At 42.4% G+C, this 12,551-nt stretch overlaps 1 protein-coding gene across 7 annotated transcripts in view; it reads left to right on the top strand.

The window, feature by feature from the left end:
- The first annotated feature begins 9,845 nt into the window (after positions 1-9,845).
- Positions 9,846-12,551, top strand: part of GREB1L (GREB1 like retinoic acid receptor coactivator) — a 135,418-nt gene continuing 132,712 nt past the window's right edge. For all 7 annotated transcript variants that reach the window (XM_048289194.1, XM_048289195.1, XM_048289197.1 and 4 more), the window contains exon 1: positions 9,846-9,978. The gene's annotated coding sequence lies outside the window, so the exon portion shown is untranslated. The remainder of the gene's footprint in view (positions 9,979-12,551) is intronic.

Consider the following 12,551-nt stretch of genomic DNA (forward strand, 5'->3'; position numbering starts at 1 on the left):
TGTAAATATGCCAAGGTAGGAGATTCCTCAGTCCCTCCGGGCAACCAGTGCTTGGAAAGGGTTTTTTGCCCCCTAATGTTGTGATGGAATTTCCATTCTTGTTCCCTGATTGCCAAGGAAGTGTCAACTAGTGTTTACAGGGGAGGGCAGTATGCTTGATGGTGATGCGATGAAGAACAAACGCAGGGAGGTGGCATTTACATTCTTCAGCTTGCTTTTGGTTTTACTGGTTGCTCAGCAACTCGTCTCCGGTGAAACCAGATAAGATTTGAGTAGCAACATTGTTCTCCCAGTCAGCGGGCAGTTAAACGACCAGGTAGTTGACCAAAGTGTTTGATGAAGTCAAAGCAGATTCTGTTTTGGCCAGTACTTTAATGATCATTGTGTTTACCTGCCTCCATTTCGTGTCCATCTTCTCATGCCAGTTTTAGTGATTTCTGGTTCCCTCTCTAGTTGCATCTCTTGAAGGATTTTATAAACTATTCCCAATATCTGTCTGTTTTCAGCTCTGACTTGCTGACAGCACTGGACTCCTTCCTTGAGTCTTCACCTTACAAGTGATCTTTTTCTCCTACCCTCAACTTAAATTGGAATTGAGAAGTTAAGAGCCTTACGATTTTCCAGTTTACTTTTGCATAATGTTCATGTTCCTGGTGCTGGTGATTACAACAGATGTAGACAGCACTCGAGCACCAAGAGTATAGTGTCTGGCAACACTAAAAGTTCCCACCACAGCTGGAGCCAGCATCTGTAAGATATCACACAGCTCATTTGGTACTTTAGGAAAAGTGTTACTCTCAGGCGGTCTCTTGAGGGGATTCCTGCTGAGACAAACAACAATATGCCTTATTTTAATTTGGGGGTGTCAAAACCCAAGAGGAATCTTTGGACTTTCGGCTACCAAACGTTACATAAAACCGAATTTATTTATGAGGAAAAACCTTCCTCACAGGCTAGGGAAAATCAAACAATCAAACAAACAAATAAACCCCAAAACCAAACAAAAGACAAAAACAAATGTGCAATCAACTAACCAACCAGAAAGCAAAGGAGAGCAGGAGTACCATACAAATTCATAGATTGCTAAATGTCATGAGTGAACATACTAAGAGACTTAGATGGCTCTTTGTTAATTCAGATGAACAAAAACTCTTTTAAACAAACTGGAAAACCCAGAGGAATTTGTTTTGCATAACCTGGATCTGCCCTTTCTCTGGAGCTGCTGGAACACAGGCTATTCTATACAATAAACACATAATAAGGGAAATGAATAGAGATTAAACCACAGCATTAATAAGTTCATGTTTTGTAGCCCTCAGGATTTTCTTGCTCTTTTTGGTTGACTGGACAGCAGCTGTTTTTGGAACTGTTTCTAACAGCAGAGCAAGCAGGCAGGTTTCCTTCCCTGCAGACAGCAATCACAATCCTGTCTGTTTCACTGTCAGGAGGTACCAAGAAACTGGTACAAAAAAGCAATATGTAAATTAAACATGACCTGAAACTACACATTGCAGTCATGAGGATCCAAACATGTCTGAACTGGGACTGAGGGCCATAGATTGGCTGTCTTGGACTCCAGGGCAAAGCCATGCAGGGAGTTAGTGCAGCAGCCTTCCCTGCTGGCCACATACAAATCCCATCACAGATTGCTTTCAAAATGCTCGTAGGGACTCTCCACCAATTCCCTTTCACTGATGCCATGAGAATGCCACAGGAATCCAAAAGCTGTACAGCAAGTTGTTAGCACAGGTAACTAACTCACTGTGCATTTTGTAGTACCCCGTGCTTGAGAGATGGTAATATAGTTAAAGACAGAAAGTGATGCTAATTTGATGAAACAGCTGATTTCCCTGAGACAAAGATGAATCTAACTCAGTATTAAATCAGGTAGCTTTGTGAGACATTAACCTTAATTAATCTCCCATGAAAGTTACACACAGAGAAAGAGAAAGAAAAAGAAGACAGGTAACTGGACAAAAGTATTTGTAATTAATACATTATAATTCACATACAAATTTATTTTTGCAGTGAGGTTTGTAGCCATATAGATACTGCAGCATTTAACTTGATTTGTTTTCTTTTTCTCTTTTGTTTGAGAAACAGGATAAACAGCTGGGAGATGAGTAACTAAAGTATTCTGTGTTTGCACACCTGCAGAGTGCAAGTTAAGACACCTCAATGTCAAGACCCTGGAAGCTGCCCAAGAGAGGGATGGTGGGTGTCAGATATGTTTCTGAAGCTTTGTGGGAAACCTTCACTGTGGAAAACCCAGCTGCTGGCAGGTCACACCCCATGGTACACACCCATTTTTCTTTCTGTGCTTCAAGAGAATTGAACCAAACCCTCTCTGCATTCACATATCTCTGTAAATTCTTCTGGAGAAGATGGAGATTTTATAAATATGGGAGTAGATATCTGTGTAGGCTTAGATGTTTGCCTTCACAAGACTAAGACAGCATTTGAGCCAGTTAAGATACAGTGAATGCTGGACTGAGTTCCCTTACCAGCTAAGTTTTCATTAGCATAAAGTCTGGCCTACCATGGTGTCTGTGGACCCGGTAGGAAAACTGGGAGAGGAGTGAGTTACTGTTACTTCTGGCAGCTACACAAACCCAGAGGTTTCACCATAGGCTGCTTTAAGTAGGAATTCTTTTCTGTGTAAAGGTAACAGTGACATACCTGAGAATGGTTAGGGTTTGTGCAGTCTTATACACCTCACCTTAAAAGTATTTTCCATTTGTAAGAACCCCAAAAGCTCAAACACGTGTTGAGGGATTCCTTGTGGAACAGGGGCATATGATACCCCAGGAAAAATTGGACAACCCAGGGTTGCTGAGGAAAAACCCCTGAACTGGCCCCTGGCTGCAGGCAAGCCTGGAAAACACCTGGCTGCAGGCAGCCCTGAAAGTCCTTGGCAAAGTTATACACTGGTCGGCTCCCCCATGGATTAGAGGCTGTCTAGAGGGACTGGGTGTGAATCTTTGCAGAAGTAGATAGAAGCTTGTATAGGTAAACAGTAAAGCAGAGAACGATGCTCAAATCGTATCGGTGCACGGGTGGTTACTCTGGCCAGCTCTTCAGCACTCGGTCCCTAAACACATCTGTGACTTTCTTGCAAAAGACAAAACAAAGTCACAAACCAAGATGAAAATTTGGTACCCTAGATAGATAAACCTGCATAGACTACAGGTAGTGGAAAACACCAAAAATTCCTTGTACTACAAATATTACACTTAGGCCATGGGTGACATTCCATTAAAGACATGGGTGCTGTAATTGTGAGATGACTGTTTTTCACCTCTAAAATTACTGATTTCCATGTCTTGACTCCTGTATGGATTCACAGCAATTTTCTCTGCTATTGTTAACATACTTGTAGTTCATAAGCAGCACCTCTTATGCAGTGCAAATATCTGTTTAAGAAAATAGCAGCAAAAATAAAGTAGCACTGGAATTAATTGTGATTTCCCAGCTGGATTCAGAATAAATATCCCAATAAACATCAACCAACACTAACCAGGCCAGGTTGGATGGAGCTCTGAGCAATCTTGTCTAGTGGAAGTTGTCCCTGCCCATGGCAGGGTGTTGGAACTAGATGATATTTAATGTTGCTTCCAACCCAAACTGTTCTATGATTCTATACCAACTTGGATGACAGTTGCTTCTCTTACTGAAAGCAACTATAGGAAACCTTGCAAATTTGGAATTCAAACAACTAACCACTGGGCTTTACTGTTCAAACCATGTCAGTGCCATGAAAAAAACCCACCTCTGTAAGCTCCAAATGTAAATGCTTGTATGTAACTGCAACTTATCTTTTTGCTAGATATTACTAATTAGCCAGGGGACTCACAGCCTGCCTGTGAGTGGTTCTGTTCTGCAAGTCAAATGGTGAACAACAGGGAGAATTTTTTTATATCCCTGTGGTAAATGATCAAGTGACCACAAGGAGATGGTCCACATTCACCCAGTATTGGGGGTATATAGGTATGTAGTCTAACCTAGGTCTCTAAACTCCCTCAAAATCAATGAGAACAAGAGAAGAGGGATTGCCTTTTGAAGGTGTTCATTTAAGAATGGGTGGGAGGAAACTGCCAAGTCATTTTCACTGTCTATAAATAAAGATAGATTAGATCTCAAGTTTTATACCTCTAAAAGTTAGGCAAGACTGCCTCCTCTGTAAGCAAGCCCTGTTTAAAAGGATTATTTCACTCCAGGCTATAAAATAATTTGATTAGATTATGTGTTTGGCAATGGAGACGTGTCAATTAGGGGTAATCGATCTAAGTTTCAGTAGTGTCTCTGAAGGGGCAACCCATAGTGAATAATCCAGAGTAGACCTGAGTATTTCATAGAAGAGTCAGTATTATGCATACCTTTTCCATTTTGTTGAGTTTGCTTTTCATATGGTCTTGCACTTTGAAAACATTTAAACAATATGTAGTATTCCTTTGTATTACATACAATTAGCTAAGTAGCCTTGGCAAAATTCCTTCTCTTAAAAAAATGTTACCTGATGAAGAAAAGACTAATCTATATCTAGATATTCCCAGGGGGAAAAAAAGAGTCCTTGATTAGGCCTCATGATTATACTAACCATGCATTCAAAGATACATGGAAATTCTTTATAATGTAGTTAAAGTGAACAAATCCAACTACAATCTGAAAACACTTCTTGAATAATTTCAAGCAGTCACCATGCTTTTCATTTCCCTTTTAAAAATGGTGGCAGTAGTGATAACATTTTGTTGTATAGTAAAAAATCTGTCTGTATCTTTTCACTGAAAGAGGTCAAAATGGATTGTGCTAATCCCATGGTGTATAAAAACCAGGCTCAATCTAAAAACCTGAATTCACACTGTATGATTCATTTTGCTCAGCTGTATTCTAAAGTAATGCACAGATTAGCTAATACAAATGATTCCTTGATCATTAGCTAATAAAAATTATTCACTAAAAGATCAGTGAATTCTGAAAGTGAAATATGAAATCAAAATTTGTGCAGGTAAAAAAACCCCATAAAAACTACGTAGACAGCTTTGACAAGTGCTGACTTATAGAGTTTTCCTTAACTGTCAACATACTTCTTTGCAATACATGTGGTAGTACCAAAAAGGGGTAGTCCTTTTTCACTGCCTTATCTGAAACAAAATTATTTAGAAAATTATGAAGAGAAACACTGTTACAGCCTCTCTCATGTAGTGCATTTTCCCTTTAGCTGGCATCCAGGCTGCTGTTAAGGACAGGCTTCCAAGCAAAGGAAATGGCATCCTGCCGTGTCTTGTATGATGGATGGTATACAGTTACCAATCTGTAAACAAGACACTGACACTGCAATACCAAGTGTTTTATAGAAGCTTCTAAAAAATGGAGACTCTGTTACAGTTTCTAGAGTCAGGGTGACTGAGATCCAAGTGATTAACTCCAGGACTTTTCTACAACCCTCCTTTTCTTTTTGTGAAATGATTATCTCATTAACAGTGGTCATTCTGAAAAATCCTATCAGAATCAAAAAGGAATATAAAATATATGCCTGTCACTGACTATGTACTACTGCTGGATTTCCAGAAAAGCCTGATGATGAGTTGTTCAATTTCTATGGAGTGAGTAATGGAAAGATAGAGCAAATATATCCTTACTAGTTGTAAGAAACACTCTTGTCTCTTTCATCTTACTGTGCACTATCAAATTTCTTTTTGTACCAGGTGTGCTAAATATTCATGCTAAAAAGACTGATGCCAAATATATGGATTTTAAAAACATGTCCATAAAATAATAGCAATAGGGAAGCCTAGATATGATGACTTAGAATTGGAATTATAGCAGTATCTGAGCATCAGATTTGAATTCAGTTTAGCTCTGCCCCCAGATTCTCTGCATTAAAAATATTTAATTTTATGTACTTTGACTCCCCATATCCATCTCATGCTTTCTGTTTCATCCTATTCACCTGTTTCGCCCATTTAGAATAAAGGTTTTTAGGGGAAGAGCTCATTTCACAGATCCCTCAATGTTAAACAGAGCAAATAGTGTTGGTCCTAATCCTAATTACAATATTACAACTAGGGAAAGGATAATTCACATCACAATAATAAAGGGGTAAAGTATAATTAATCTTAAAAGATCATTGGTGATTCATACAGAAGGATAGAAGTTAGAATCTTCTAAATTCTAACATACGGAAGGATAGAATCTTCTAAAAGAAGATTCAAAGCAGAATTACCCATCAGGATGGTGGAATTCACTTTAGCTCCAAAAAATAAATCAAAGCAAACTCTGCAATCAGCCTTTAACAATGACAACACCTGAATTCTGTGGAATTCCGACACTTCATTCAGGCAAAATTTAATACCAAAGGCTTGGTAGGCTGGATCAACTAAAACATTGATACTAATGTTTCTAAGATACAAATGACTTGGTTTAGTATGTATGAAATCAATAGTTCACAAATATTAAGAAATTAAAGCAGAGAGTTTTCTTGTGTGACTATTTGTTTATTTCTTTATGTTTTTTGAAACCTACTTCCTGAGGTTGGATATATCAGACTATTGGTGAATATTTAAATGTAACTGGCATGACAACAAAAATCACAAGCTGCAGTTCAGAGAATGATCTAAGATGAACTTAAAACTTTTGCTTGCAGGATTGAAAAAAAAGGTTGAAATCTGTTGGAAGTTTGCCTTTATGGCTTGGAAGAGGGGAATGGGCTTTCAGAGCACTATATCTTAAAGGACCCTATTGCTCTCAAACCCAGAAAATATGAAGAAAGTGAAGAGACTTTCACTTAAATGCAGAGTGAAATGCAATACACAACAAAGGCTCAGGTCTGAATGATACCTATAAACCTGTGTAGTTCCACTGGGCAGTGGTCCATCAATCTTTGCACAAAGTGTAGTGTCATATAGTGTTCTTATACAGTAGTCCTTTACAACAGAATAAAGGTGATGGTATCTTGCCTTGTGAGTATAAAAATGGCTAAAACCCAACCCATGATTGACAATTTTCTTCTATGTTGCCTAGTCAGCAATCAGAAAATGCTGTTTGCTAAACAAGGTGCTTTTTTCGATGCTGCCTCTTTACCTCAGTGTTAATTGACCTTGATTCCCAAAGTGAGTCTTTAATTGCTGTGCAACTTCATGTCTGCTGTCAATAATTCCTAATGATTGACTCCAATTTCTCTCTGCTTGAAGTTGCACTTTCTTGTTCCCTCAAATGTCCTTTTGTTCTTGATGCCTTCATGTTCCCCAAACTGTGTGGTCTCTCCTTTATTTCACTCCAGCAGCTGCTTTGGCATTCTGTGTCTTCTGTTTCAGATACATGAGTGGCTCTGCACATTTGTGTTGTGAATATCATGGCTTCAAACCCTGAAAGACTTTTATGTCCCAAAACGTTCTTGTTACAGATTTTATCCTGCCATCTGATGTGCAATATGGCCCACAGATGGTACAGATGAAACCACCCTACAAGCTGTAAATGTTGATAGTCAAAATAGAAAGTTAGAAGAAAACATATAATTAATGTCTCTTCCTTTTCATAAAAGCAAAACAAAAATAAGTTCAAATAAGAAAAGAGTTAAAGTAAAGCATTAAAGCTACCAGAATAATTCTCACTCATCCAGTACATATGTCTAATTAAAATCAAACAGAAATTTCAAGAGAAATCTAGATCGCAATTACTGAATTACTGGGATCAATTTAGATATAATTAAGTAATCTGAGTTAGAGTTATCATATGCTGTAGCATAGTATTATACAGGCACCTTGGTATGCTTTCAAATATCTCACAAACCTTTAATAGCAATAATAGTTATTATCTAAATCTGTCCAGTCACATGGCAACATTATCTCAAAAGGACTGACACTGACTACTCAATTCCATTACATTTGTGTGTAATATCAATAGCAGAGTTAACATACACAGCATAAAAATGTACCACTTAGAACTGGCAAAGTGATGAAGTTTGATCCTAAAGCCTGATCTGATTTGGTAGATTCTCTTAAACTCTGATTCACCTAAATTTTTAGCTGTCTGTTGTTAAGGGCCACATTATTAGCAACTTTATAAATATAGAGATACCAAGATGTTTAGGCTAATGGAGGTAGTGTGTCTTCAGGTAATCCATGGCTGAAGCCCAGCTCTAAGCAATTCAAGCATGTGAATAGCCCTCTCAAAGCCAATTGATGTAGCTATTCACATAAAATTTGCATGAAATCAGAATTGAAGTAGCCAGTGAACAACCCAGTTCCAAAGCTTTATTTGGGAGGTGCCTTGGTTTTGAACATTAAATGAACCTAGCCTTTTTCTGCATTAATCACACTCTTGGCTATAGCCACAAGCTCCAGAACTTCCTTACACTTATTCTCCTGTCACAGTTGCTCTAATTTCTGGACCAAGCAGCATTATTGCAGTGCCATGCTGTTGCTGTGCCACCTCTGCTTTCTCCAGGAGTATGGACAGTTTTTTCCCTTCCACTTTTTGATGGGAAGGATGCTAGAACTTAGTGTTTTAACCAGCAAGTACAAAAGAAAAGGATGTAAAAAAAGTACTGGACTTCTTTTTCTCTCTGGCACACTGCAGCAAGTTCCTGTCAAAGAAAATGAACAAACAACACTACCACTTTTTTTGTCACTGTGCTTTTTTCTCAGGTGTTGAAGCAGAAAGATAAAACTCTGCATAAGATTGAGCCCTACGGTCCCAAGAGATGAAAAAGGCGTTTTGAAAAGCTCTCAAGAAGTATCTCCTGTGAAAAGTGAAAAAGGAGATGGTTCGTATGGTTGCTTAATCAATCCAAGGCAAAAGGAAGGAAATATAAAATAATTTTTTCCCTAGTTCAATGGGTATTTACCCTCAGAGCGCCTGGCTATATTTCTAGTCTCCTTCCCATGCCTGACCTTCATCTTTGCACACATCAAGGATCCAAACCCCCTGCTTCCCCACACATTTCGACCCCATTTACAGTTCTAAATGTTCCAGATCCTTCTGTTTCCAATCTCTCCAACACAATCAGATCCCCTCATCTTTACCCACCTGTTCCATTTAATATCAGACACAAGTATACTTGGAGTGCCCATCTCCTGTTCGTCTCCAGCATCCTCCTAGCACGCTAAACCCCTTCAGCTTCTTCACCACTCCTGGACCAGCTCCATTGCTAACTAAACCCAAACACAACATGAGGTGATCCTCCCGCCCAAATTTCAGCTCTGCCCATAGCCCTGACCAGCATGCACTGCGGGGCCGTCAGCACTCCAAGTGCCAACTTCTCTCTCACCGGCCACCGACCCACGCTGTATCCGACAGGGTTTTGACGCTTCCTAGCTTGGCTCCTCTTAGTGCAGGGCTTCGCCCCTTCCCTCACAGACTGGAAGCACCCCAGGTCGCTCCGTCCTCACCGAGTCCCGGCCGCTACGTCCCGAGCCTCAGTGCTCTCCACCTGCCTCCTCCCCTAACTCATGCCCATACCAGCATACCACCTCAGTCCCTGACACGACGCTGGCACTCCCTTCCCAACCCCGCCGCCGTGAGCCACGGCCAGGGCCGCCGCCGCCAACCACCCCCACACCTGAGCGCAGCACTCCCGCGGCCCCCGACCCCTCTCCTCTAGCTGACAGAGCAGGAGGGGCGGCACCTGCGGGTCCGCCCCCTTCTCCTCCCCTCGCCTCCCCTCCCCTCCTCCCGCCGAGAGAGAGAGAGAGAGAGAGAGAGAGAGACCGAGACCCAGACCCGGAGGGAGGGAGGGAGAGAGAGAGACGGTGGCAGCGGGGGCGCCGGGCGGACTGCCTGAGCGCGGTGCTCGGCGTGAAGGGAGGGAGGGAGGGAGGGAGGGAGGGGGAAGTTAAAAAAAACCCAAAAAAACCAACCAACCAACCAACCAACCAACCAAAACCCCAAAATTTCAAATATTTAAATTAAAAAAAAAAAGGAAAGTGAGGGAGGGGTAGAAGGAGAACGCTTCAACTTTTTCTCTCTCTGCCCAGCAAGGTAAGGGAGCAGCGCGGGGCTCTGCTTCGCCTTCTCGCCGGTTTCTGGGAGGGCACAAAGGTAGCGGGTCGGGCGGCGGCGGCGTCTGCGCTGGCTGAGTCGCGCTCGGTGTTGTCACCCCGCGGAGCGCAGCCCCGGGGGCGGCGGCAGCGGCGGGCTGCCAGCGGCCAGCGGCGCGGCGGGCAGCGCCCGTGTCACCCGCGGGCTGCGGGCACCCGCCCCCGGGTGGGCTCCAGCCCTTTGTTACCGGCCTTTTGGACCGGAGCGGGGGGAATAACCCGAGCCGGTGGGGCAAGGCGGGGGTGGGAGAGCCTTGGCCAGGGGCCTACGGAAGCAAAGCAGCCGCTGTGGCCGGGCGGGCGGCGGGCAGCCAAGCCCCGGGACGAGGCGGGCGCGGGGGGTGCAGGTGGCTCTGCCGGGGAGCGGGCGAGTGGCGAGTGCGCGCCCCCGCCCCGCGCTGCCAGACGAGCGGCCGCCGGCAGAGGGGGCTCGGCCGCCTCGCCCTCCACGCCCGCGGGAGGCTTCTCCCGGGGCGGGGAGCGCCGGCCGTGGGTGGGCCGCGGGACGGGGGGGGTGTGTGGAGGGCACTTCTGGACATGTGTAGGCCGGGTTTGAGGAGGGAGGGGAGGACAGGGCGCCGGTCCCCCTTCGCGGGGATGAGGGGCTGTCGCTGTGTTCCCGGGACAGGCGGTGGCCCCAACGCGCGGTGGCGGCCGCGCTGCCCCGCGGGCCGTGTCACCGGCGGTACGTCCGTGGTGCTTCCACCGCGGGGGCAGCTGATCGACACGGCTCCTTTGCTCTTGGGAAGTAAAGGTAGAACGGGGGAAAAGCGGCTGGCATGAAGCCGCCGGCGGCTCCCCGCGGCAGCTGACAGATGTACCCAGCGGCCTTTAGGTACTGCCGGGGGCCGGCCCTTCCCTCCCAGAGCACCCCGAAATCTCCGAAAGATGAAAACTTTGTGTACACCATAGGATTTCGGCCAACTCAGCGGGTGGGCCAAGTGCTGATGTTTGTTCAGGCCCCAAGCCTGCAAATATTTTTCCATATTCTGAAATTTAGGAATTATCAATGGTTGGATGTGTTTGAAGTGCGGGAGACTCAGTTACCCGGTGGAAAAATATTTCCCATGTCTGCTGCTTGTCAGCATGTTTGCTTTGAATATGCTGAAGAGAGGACCTTTTTTTGCGTTATTCCATTTGCCTTTTTTAAAATTGGTGCCTCTTCAGACTTTTCCACTGAATGATATTTTAAGTATTATTGAAATGGTCCTTAATATTCTTCATACTTCATTGATACCTTGTTACAAAGAGCTTTTTAAAAGATGGAAATAAAAAGGATGCTGAGAAGAAAGTGCTGTGTTTTATTTCCTGACTAGGAATTACTGAAGCTTTATTTTATTAAATTTAGTACTGCTGTTTGAGAGGTGAAGCAAATAGGTGCATATTTCAGTTGCAGGTATGGTTACACATGTGGTTTCTGAGACAGCTAAAGCTTGCAGCACTTTTAAATACTGTAATGCACACATAAATTTGGTTTTTATTAAGGGATGTGCCCTCTAAAGAGAAACAAGGATGGGTCTTATGTTGATTGAAAAACTTACTACATATGTACTAGTGGATTAAAAAAATCTTTACAAATTTTAAACATTATCCTGTAGAATTTTCTTGTGAGTACAATAAAAACACTTATGAAGCTGGAGGATTACCTTGTTAAATACGTCTTTGCAAAGGAATAAGGATTATGTGAGTATTCTCAGAGTTGTTGAGAAATACTTAGTTATTTGTAATTTTTAACATTGGTGGATTTTGAATATATGCATACTTTTTCTCATGTATTCTCCAGTATTCCTAACAAAATACTCCAGAAAGTTGGTGAATAATGCTCAATGTGTGCTTACCTGTTTAAATGATTGGGTTCTGAGACCTGAAGGTTTAATTCAACATCTGTAAATACAGATAACAAATACAGTGTATGTTTTTGCTTACTGTTAGTGGTGTTTGTGCACAACAATTTTTTCTCTAAGGTGTTTAACAGGAAAAAAAAATCAGCTATAAAACCCAATTTGTACATACCTGGAATTTTTATTGGTTGGGTTTGGCTGTAGATAATGTAGCAATCATAAATAGTGAGGATTTTTTGGTAAGGCAGTTTTTAAGTCCAGGATGTAATACTAAAGGAAATAAGCAGTAATAGGCAAGCTGATTACTGTGCTTTTACTGGGATAATTAAAATACGTGAAGTTTCTTAAGATCTCATGAGGACATCACAGAAAAAAGGAGGGGTGATCTGACTGTGTGAAAAGTTTGTCTAGAATTCAAAAAAAGCACATTTGGTTCAAGGTCTTCAGAAACACATAGCTACTGGCATTGATATTTGGCAGTTCAACAAGTCACGTCCAAAGTATTTCGCAGATACAAGGTAAAGAAAACCTGGAATCTAATTTAGGAGACTCTAATTAGTTGCTACACAATGTAGAGAATGAAACTACTTTTTTAAGGGAAAAATGTCTGTACCTTGAAGGCTGTCACACTATGAATGCTGGGCTGTTTATTCAGTGTAAAACTAGACTCAAT

Source organism: Corvus hawaiiensis, chromosome 30, assembly GCF_020740725.1.
Source record: "Corvus hawaiiensis isolate bCorHaw1 chromosome 30, bCorHaw1.pri.cur, whole genome shotgun sequence".
Classification (NCBI taxonomy): domain Eukaryota; kingdom Metazoa; phylum Chordata; class Aves; order Passeriformes; family Corvidae; genus Corvus; species Corvus hawaiiensis.